Raw genomic sequence first — 9,866 nt, 5'->3', positions numbered from 1 at the left:
CAGTAGTCGATTTGTCAACTTTTGAAATAGCGGATTTTCCAGTTATTGGAGATAGTCAATGCAAGCGTCCGTCGAACAGATAATTCTATCAGGTAAAAACCTTTACCCTTTTCTAACCTTTTCAAGCAATTATGAAAAAAAAAAAAAAAAAATAAAAGAACTATTTTTAAGAAAACTGTGATTTTAAGGTCAAATAAAGATAAACAATTATTTTTGTAATTTTTGAAAAAAATATTTAGTTCAAGTTTTATAAATCTTATACTCAAATGAATTATTGACAGTTGCATAGAATTGCATGGATATAAATTTATTAATTTAATTTTTTTTTCAACATGTTAGCTCTTTGATCGGTATGTTAAAAACATTAAAAAAAAAATTACATCATTCGCACTTTAAATTGTATTGGCTATTAACAATAACGCGTTGCTATGACGTTTTAAAATTAACTTTTTCAATTAACATCGGTTCCTACAAAGCATTTGTCACATCATCAACGAAGTTGTAGGTCAACAAATACAATTTTCTTCGAGATTTACATTATTATTTTAGAGTTTTAAGTTTAAGTGATTTTAAATTGTCAGTTAACTATTTTTGCAATACCGCTGATCAGTAGTCTATTTGTCAACTTTTGAAATAGCGGATTTTCCAGTTATTGGAGATAGTCTATGCAGGTGTCCGTCGAACAGATATTTCCACCAGGTAAGAACTTTTATCCTTTTCCAACCCTTTCAAGCAATTATGAAATATTAAAATAAAAATCACAAAATTAAATGATTTTCAATGTAAAAACTTTGAAAAAACTTTCAAAATTTTGAAAGTACATTTCGTTCAAGTTTGTCGTATTTTCAGTACATAAGCAGAATAATTTTTTTTTCAAATACCTTTTTCATTCAAATATACTACACTTACAGGCATGTGGGGATCTGCATTTTAGGGGTATGTATTATACTTTGAGCTTTATCTTAATAAAACGTGTGGATATATTTCATAAATTACTATGTATAAAAGTTAAATAAACATTAATAAAATTTTTTATTTATGATTTGTACTTTTGTATTCAATTTTAGCTATTATATTATGTTAAATAAAATATATTATACTATGTTATCGGTTTATATTTTTTTATTTCAAAATAAATTCTTTGTAACATTATTGCAGAATAAAATATTCTGTGATTATACATAAATAGTTAAAGTTATAATTTAAATTAGTAAGTTAAATTAAGTTAATAAGTTAACATTAATTCAAGAACTTTAATTAATTCAAGTCTCGACAATGACTTGATATTAGATTTAACAAGAGTTGAAGTATTATTTCTTTAATAAATCAAGTTAGATCTCATAATTTATAGACTACAAATGCTTGAATCGAGTGAGGTATATACGTAATACGTTTCTTGTTGAAGTTTTGAAATTATATTTTAGTTGAAGTTTGTCGTATTTTCAATACATAAATATATAACTTCAAGTAGCAACAGTCTCGTGTTAAAAACACTTGTTGAGAGGTATGTTCAACAATTTTACGTGAGTGTTCATTTTTTTGTAGATAATACACGTACGTCGCTTCGTTAATTCCATAAGATTTGGACACAAAAAAAAAAAAAAAAAAAACGCGCTAACTTAATAATAATGGGTAAAAACGGGGAATGTTCCAATAACACTATCTGTGGTTGCTCAGAGTATGGTGGGACTTTTATTTCCTTAAAATTCGGCAGCAAGCACGCCACCCTGATATGTCGATGATGTAATGCTTGGGGTGGCGGATCGCCATAATTTATTCTTTCAATTTCATAATTTTTTTCGAGGCAAGTACGAGGTTTTCTTCACACTCAACACTTCACAATATAATTTAGAGGTTTGTTTAGCATGGCCGTGATACAGTTTTTTACGGTTACCTCTATAGAGGTGTACAAAAAATAATAAAATATGTTCTTACCCACTGTTGGAGCTGAATAAATCCTTCATCCTGTGTGACGTCTTGACTACCCCCCCCCCCCATGAGGACCCACCTTGACGTGGTGGGGGGGCTTGCGTCCCTCAACAGTTCCGAGAGCTATGCCAACGGTAGTTTACTACCAACAGGGTCTCCCATGTTGGACAGGTCGACGAACTGAGGGCTGACAAAGCGGTCCTCGACAAAGGGTAGGACGGGCTCTTCAGCCTTGGGTGGCAGCCGTCCTAGAGGAAGGAAAACCTTGATCAAAAACCCCCTGGCAGTAGGGTAAAAATGCAGTGAAGGAAATCACTTAAAAAACCAAAACATGCACTGTCAAAAGTCAACTCTTGTTACCACCTCAGGGGCGTCGGAACCCCAGAGGTCGGCAGGAGTGGGTGGTTCCGGTGTCAAAACCGGAACCAATGTAGCGGGCCCACTCCGGTCGTCATCCAGCGACCGCGAGGGTGCGGGGGTGGTCGTCCAGGCCCCCGCAACTCTATCTATTACTGGGACGAGGAATAGACGACTTGATAGGACGGAACAGCCCTCCAAGTCTTGTTACTCGAGGTATGACAGATATATCAACAAAAAACCACAAAATAACACTTGTGGAAAACGATCGCTATACGACCAAGTTGATCAACTATTCTTAAAGAAGTTTAGAATGGATAAGTCCAACAAGTGGGAGCTTCCAAAAACAAACACCATGCTGAGTCAAAGGAAATGGGAGGTAAATAGATATATATTATTGATTAAAACATTATGTATACTTAAATTTTAATCAAATTTTTAGATGCAATATAATTAATTTAAGCTTATCATGCCACATTTTTGTGACCAAACTTAAAACTTAAAAAATAAAGATAATCCTCTTATATCATTGTACAACATATTTTATTATATTCAAATTTATTTTGGGTATGAGACTACGTTTGAAAATAGTACAGTGTTTATGACTCCAAATATGTCCCTATGTAGATTATGTCATTACCTATTAATTATCCTTGATAACAAAATATTTACCCACTTGTATGATTATATTATGAAACATTCACATTTTTTCAATTTAATGACTATTGAAATTGAATTATGATTAAGTATTTATTTATTTATTTATTTTTTTTTTAGTTACCAGATTTTATCAGTTTAAAAAAATCGTTAAATAATGTAAAAGATAAACTTGATGATTTCAACTTGAACGAATGGCATAAAAATACCAAACAGACTAATCCAGCCGATAAAGTTCTATATAAAGTTAGAGGGGCTGGGCATCCTGAGTTATTGACTACAGCTTGGTTGAAGTTTTATGAAATATTAAATGATAATGATGTAATACCTCAAAAGAATATTGATAGTGGTAAACTCTGCAGTGTTCATCTATGTGAAGCTCCAGGAGGGTTTATTACTGCCCTTAATCATTTTATTTGTAACAGAGATATTGATGTTGAAGTAAGTGATCTTATTTTTTTAATTTTTTCCTTTACTAACTTATAATTAATTTTATTATTATTATTATTTTTTTTTTTTTTTAGTGGGATTGGATTGGTGTTTCTTTGAACCCATATCATGAGGGGAATGGTAATCCTGATATGATTAGTGATGATAGATTTATATTACATACAATGAGCCATTGGTTTTTTGGTATGGATCAAACAGGAGATATTTTCCAAAGAAACTTCTATAAGGATCTTTGTGCCCATGTTAAAAAACGTTTTGGAAAAAAAGCAAGCATGGTAAGAAAAACATTACTTTAATTTTTATTATATTTATATTCATTTTAATAGTTAATTTTGTAACTAAAGTTTATTTTTTTATATTTTTTCAGGTAACAGCCGACGGTAGTATGGATTGTCAAAATAATCCGGATGAACAAGAAGATGTAGTCACTCGTTTGCAGTTAGTAGAGACAATGGTCGCCCTTATGATACTTGAAAAAGGTAATAATAACATTTTTTATTACTTTTAATTTTACAGCTTTTAATAATAATATTTTTACTAACAATAATTATTATTTTTACAGGTGGTACATTTGTTCTGAAAATGTTTACCATGTTTGAATGTAATACATTATGTCGAATGTATTTGTTGTGTTGCGCTTTTGATTCGGTAGAGATAAAAAAACCGTTAACAAGTAAACAAGGAAATTCTGAGATTTATGTTGTTTGTCGAGGTTTTAAGGGATTGCAATGCGTAGAACCTTTGATACATAAATTTTTCTCAACTTCTAATCGCAGTAAGTTTTGTTAAATATTAAGTTATTCAATTATTATTTAATTATATTCTATAACAATTATGTTTTATAATTTTAGCGCTGTCTTTTAACTGTTTGTTTCCATTGAACGAGTTGCCAAAAGATTTCTTGTCATCCGTATATAAGTGTTCCAAATATTTTAGTGACTTGCAAATGCAAGTTATAGAGAATAACATAAAATGGTTTTTCCAAAAAACTGAAAATGATATTAAATCATTAACAGAATTACAGTATTGTGTCGCTAACACATATGTCAATAGATTTCAAATAAAACCAATTGACCCTTCTCAGGAAATTGTTGGACAAAATAAACTTAGAGTATGATTTATAGTATTTTTTTTTTTTAGTTAACTTTCATTGATATTTTACCTATTGTGCATTGTCTTTTTGGAGATAAATTTAAAAATAAATAAATATTTTATTTTAATTTAACATTCAAATATTTAAAAATTAAATTATGATTAACACAAAATTATTTATTATTGAATAGGCCATTCAGTTTGATCTACCGAAAGTTTCAACAACGAAGACAGATATGAATTGTTCATTTACCGAAAAAATGCGTCAAGTGGAATACTTAGAATTAGATGAAGCTAAATTACTTCAAGATCAAGTGAATAGTTATAAGCAAACTCCATGGAAGTATGATGGTGAAGTTTCATGGTTTACCGCAAAGGTCAGTAGAATTATAAACTTATATTTAAATAGAATATAACTATATAATTACATAATTTATATAATATTTGTATTGTTTAAGACTAAATGATAATTTGTTATTTTGTTTTGTTTTTTTTATAGGATGCCAAAATTGATTTGTTTAGTTTGAAAATGCAAATGGGTAAGCCTGTTTCTATAATTCGTAGCTCAAAATTTTGTGTGAATGAACTTATTGATTACAATAATCGAGCAAGATCATTATTTGCTGTTCCAACAGAAGACGCTATAAAGCGTAAAGAGTAAGTTTTTTATTTTTAAACCTATGTTAATGTAATTATATTTCAACTTAATAATAACTTAATAAATATAAATATAATATTAATATATTATTATATATATTAACTAATTAATATTTAATTTTGTTTCTCTTATGTATTACAGATATTTTCGGCTTCAAATTCCAAAACAAGAGGTCCATGGTCGATTGATTGTTTGTGATGTAACAACGATTTATGCAAATGATTGTATAAACAATAGTAGATAACAGCTTGACTCTATGAATTTAATTTTAGAATCATTGAAGAAACTTAAAGCTTCTGACAGTTTTTTGTTAATTGGATATCCATTACTTTCTCAAGTTAATGTTGGTGTTTTCTATGTGCTTGTTAATATGTTCTTTAAGGTATTTATAATTTATGAACTAGAACTTTTAAATTATCTATTGCTATTTTTTTAATGTAATTTGTATTAAATTTTAATTTTAATTGTCTTTCAGACCGGAGTGATCAAACCTGTTGAAATGGGTCATGCTTTTGTGTTTTGTTCAAAACTTAATGGCAAAAGTATAGATGATCTAATGTCTGTTTTGTATAGTGTAAAAGAGCATATTAAGAATCTTAATATTACAGAAATAATGGAAATGCAAGGCCAATCCTTACTTTCCTTCTTTCCGATTGATAAACTTATGTGTAAGTTTTTAATTTTTTTTTTTTTTTTTTTTTGAATAAAACTAATTTATTGAACATTTTTTTATTATTTTAAAGCTATAACTTAAATGTTGTTTTATGTTTCAGATGAATCTATTTATAAAGACATTGTTGCTGTTAATTGTTTAGTTATTATCAATGACGTGAAAAAAACTATTTCTTCTTACTTGCAACAAAATTGACTATGAATATTGTTTTTTGATTTTTTTTTTTTTTTTTTTTTGTTAAAAAAATGTTATTATTTTTCACTTGATTATTTTTTTTTTTTTTATTGTTTTTTGAAATTCATATTTTATTTATTTTAATAATTATTATTGTTCCATTTGTAAAAATTTCAACTTATTCAAATTTATACTTTGTATTGTATTAAACTCTTTTGAAAAAAAATTATATTGTTAAAGATTGAAATTATTATTTTATGTATAAGCATTTTTTTTTTTTTATATTTATCATATTTTGTTATTTCTTTTTTTAAAATATTTTTAAATTGTTTGTTAAATTTCTCTAAATTTTACGAACTTTTTTTTTTTTTGATGTTACGTAATTATAATGTGATGTTCCTATCATAATAACTTTTTTATAAATCTGTTACTATTTATTTTGTTAAATACAACATATTCATATGAATGAATAAAATTATTTTATACGACTATTTTAATACGACTATTGTGATATATTGCGCTAACCGACCGCGCATTCTCCGTTGCGCGTTAGTACTGTGTTAGTTATAATATTAGTTAGTAATTTTATGTAAATAAATGCACGCGTAGTACCCGCGAGCTTCGATCCGCCGACATAACCACACATATTATTTCGTAACAACTTAACTCTCCGGCGGACGTCATGACTTACCTACGAGTATCGTAAAACGGGATAACTTTTTACCTTTTTTCGGTATTTTTCAACTTTAGGGCTAATTTTAACTGGGTTCCCCTTAGCAAAAAAAAAAAAAAAAAACAAAAAAAATGACATAAATATGTGGTTTCAGACATGCTTTTTGCGAAATCGAGTTTTTAATATTTTAATTTTTGTATTATGAAAATGTTTTCAAAAATTTGGGCCAATGTTACCCAGTATTGGGCTATCTTGAACCCACCTCCAAATATCCTTATTATCTGCCCTTCCCGCTACTTTAGGACAAAGTTACCTTATACTAGGTTAATTTTTAAGTTCCTGAGAAGTAATTGAATACACATTTATGGTCGAACAACGAATATTTCACTATGACAATGTAGGAGTGTGGAAGTGTGATTTTTTCGGTTAAACACATGTGAAAGAAATTTTTTTGGTAACAAGACAAGGGATAACCCAAAATAATTTTTGATTACCAATGGTGTTGACTATCGGGAACCACCACAACATTTTGATAACAGTCCCATGTCTTATCACAGCGTACAGAAGTAGTGGAATTTCCAACAGTGGGTCAATGTTATCCGGCTTTACTACTAACATATTTGACGTCGTACACAAGTGATCGGATATAATATTCGTACAGATCTCCTACGTTAACGCAGTTGTCATTAAGGCATATTGTTTTACCGAGCTCATGTCATTGACTGTAATAACCATCTGACAAGGTTCATTTCCAAAAAATATATTTTATCTGTAACAATATGTGAAGTTGTAAAACGGTTTTTTTTCATTGGAATTTCTTCATGACATATTTCTATGCGAAGATTTCTTGAAAACATCCTCGCGCATTGTACGTTGCAGTGCGTTCGTGACTTTGTAAAACGGTTTTGTACACACATACCTACCAATCCGTATGGACCGTGCACATTCTTCGCGTTTACCGCGGAGTACCGGTCACCGCGTTTCGATGGTTGCAGGTGAACAACATTTCCCCCTTTTTCGGGTCTCGATGTTATCAGCCCTCCGATTTATTATTATTTTACCGAACACAAAACGACGCGTTACGTACCTGATCACTGTACAGCGGCAGCGGTAGTAAAACGGACACATACAGCGCACGTGCATACAACAAGGCACGACTCGTCGTCCCTTCGTTTAACGCGCCCTCCGCGGGGGTGGCCGGCTCGTGTGCGGGAACGTCGTGCCCACCCGTTAAGTGCGGAATTTTTTTCTCGGAACGGTCCGGTCGCACACCTCGTCTTAAGAAAACAATTGTGCGAGAAAGAGAAAGCGAGAGAGAGAAAACAACAACAACGATCGATCGATCGCGATGATGTCACGGATCGTAGAAACACGCGGTTTAATACACTAAATCATCGACGATGATATCATCGTCTTCGCATCATGTATCGGTCACATTGTTTGAAATGTATGTATTATACGTGCACAATGCGTGTGCAGCCCATATAGAGGTACGTTTCCGTCGATGGTAATAATTATGCGTTATTTTCCATGTATTGCGCATTGTTTCGTCACAGGTAGATAATATTGTAATACTGTGCGTTTCTCGGCCGTGTTATTATTGTTATTATTGTATCGGCTCGCACGATTTGCGGATCTGTCAAGGACGTACGCGCATATTTTTCCTACTAACTCACATTATAAGTCTATTACACGCGCACGCGCGTGCGCGATAATAAATTATGGTGTTTTAAAGCTTTTAGTGGTCAGTAAGTCGATAATATTAATATTGTTGATATAATATTATTGATTGGCATAACACTTTTGGAGGTGAAAAAAATCGCGACGACGGAATATTAGCATTTACACAGCATGTATATCACGTACACGACGATGCTGTTCTGTTCGGAAAACAAATTAAACGCCTGTGTAACACCAATGTATGTATTGTGTACTGTACAAGTCCTGCTCGTTCGTTTAGGCGACTATTATTTATGAGTTTATTTAAAAAAAAAAAAAAAAAAAATGAATACGAACACAATTACGTTTCCGAGCACTCGTAATAAAAATGAAAAAAAAAACCTTTTCACGTTAAAATCTAGTAATATCTTTTTCCCTACCAGCGCGACCGGAAACTCGTTTTTACCACCAACGTAGCAGAGATGCGTGCACACGTATTTATTTCTAATAAAAATGTCACTTATTAAAAAATCATCGATTTCGTGTTCCTTGTACATTCGGAATGTTTTAAAACGTGTAACAACAACAATATGTATATACATATATAGGTGCTGATGTTCGGACCCATTAAAAATGTAATATATTTTTTAAATGTAAAAACCTGTTTTAAAATCTGCCAAATATTTCGTATGTATTATTTTTATTATAAGCGTCGCAGTATTTACGCGTGAGTATACGTAAGTGTAATAATAACCGAGTAGATAATATCGGCGAGCAGTGCGGGAAAACGATTATGTGCGGTCGTCGAAATATCGAAGAGTACGTTTTTTATTCATTATTTATACATATTATTTTCAATCTCATGATATTACGTACGCGTACACCCACACACACGCACACGTGCTCGCGTAGGACATGAAATTAAAAACGTTTACGATTCTCCTCTACTGCTTCGGCAATCAGCAGCAGCGTCGAAAGCGATCTCGCTTACCAGCAAAATATTACGTCTATACGGTTATCGATTAATTTCATTCGATCCCGTACGAATCGATTTCGTTACCTTGTTAAACGTGCATCGGATAGATGTATTATTTGAAACGACGAGAACGATTAAATATAACGCAGTGCGTAAGATAATATTTAACTATAAAGTTTAACGTGTGCGCACAAATTGATCGTATAACGTAATGCCGTTGATTGTAAATACTATGTATACTAGTATTTACAATCAATGGTAATACGTTAAAGCTTCGGTTTCGGGATCCGTTGTAAAATGCGAATCACGTCTACACAAATACCTGGTTAATGGTGTACAAGGGTACCGCGGATCCGATCGGGATGTTATACGTGTACGTACTCACTCGTCGTGAACACTTAAAACGAGAGCAATAATAGTACTGTGATGTACACGCGCGTGATCAATTTTTTCCCATTATTTTCCGTTACGATTTCAGATTAACGATTCCGACGTGCGTGTATGTTTAGAGTGCACGTACGTGTATTAAAACGCGTTCAAAAAAACAAGTTATCCTATACCGGCTACA

The 9,866-nt window shown here is 31.4% G+C and overlaps 1 pseudogene; it reads left to right on the top strand.

Annotated features, from left to right (window-relative positions):
* The first annotated feature begins 2,260 nt into the window (after positions 1-2,260).
* Positions 2,261-6,011, top strand: LOC112684842 (annotated as a pseudogene).
* Positions 6,012-9,866: the final 3,855 nt, after the last annotated feature.

This window comes from Sipha flava, unplaced genomic scaffold (assembly GCF_003268045.1).
Source record: "Sipha flava isolate LNK unplaced genomic scaffold, YSA_version1 258_pilon_pilon, whole genome shotgun sequence".
NCBI classification, from domain to species: domain Eukaryota; kingdom Metazoa; phylum Arthropoda; class Insecta; order Hemiptera; family Aphididae; genus Sipha; species Sipha flava.
Note: the sequence above shows the minus strand (reverse complement) of the source record. Positions and strands in the feature narration are given on the sequence as shown.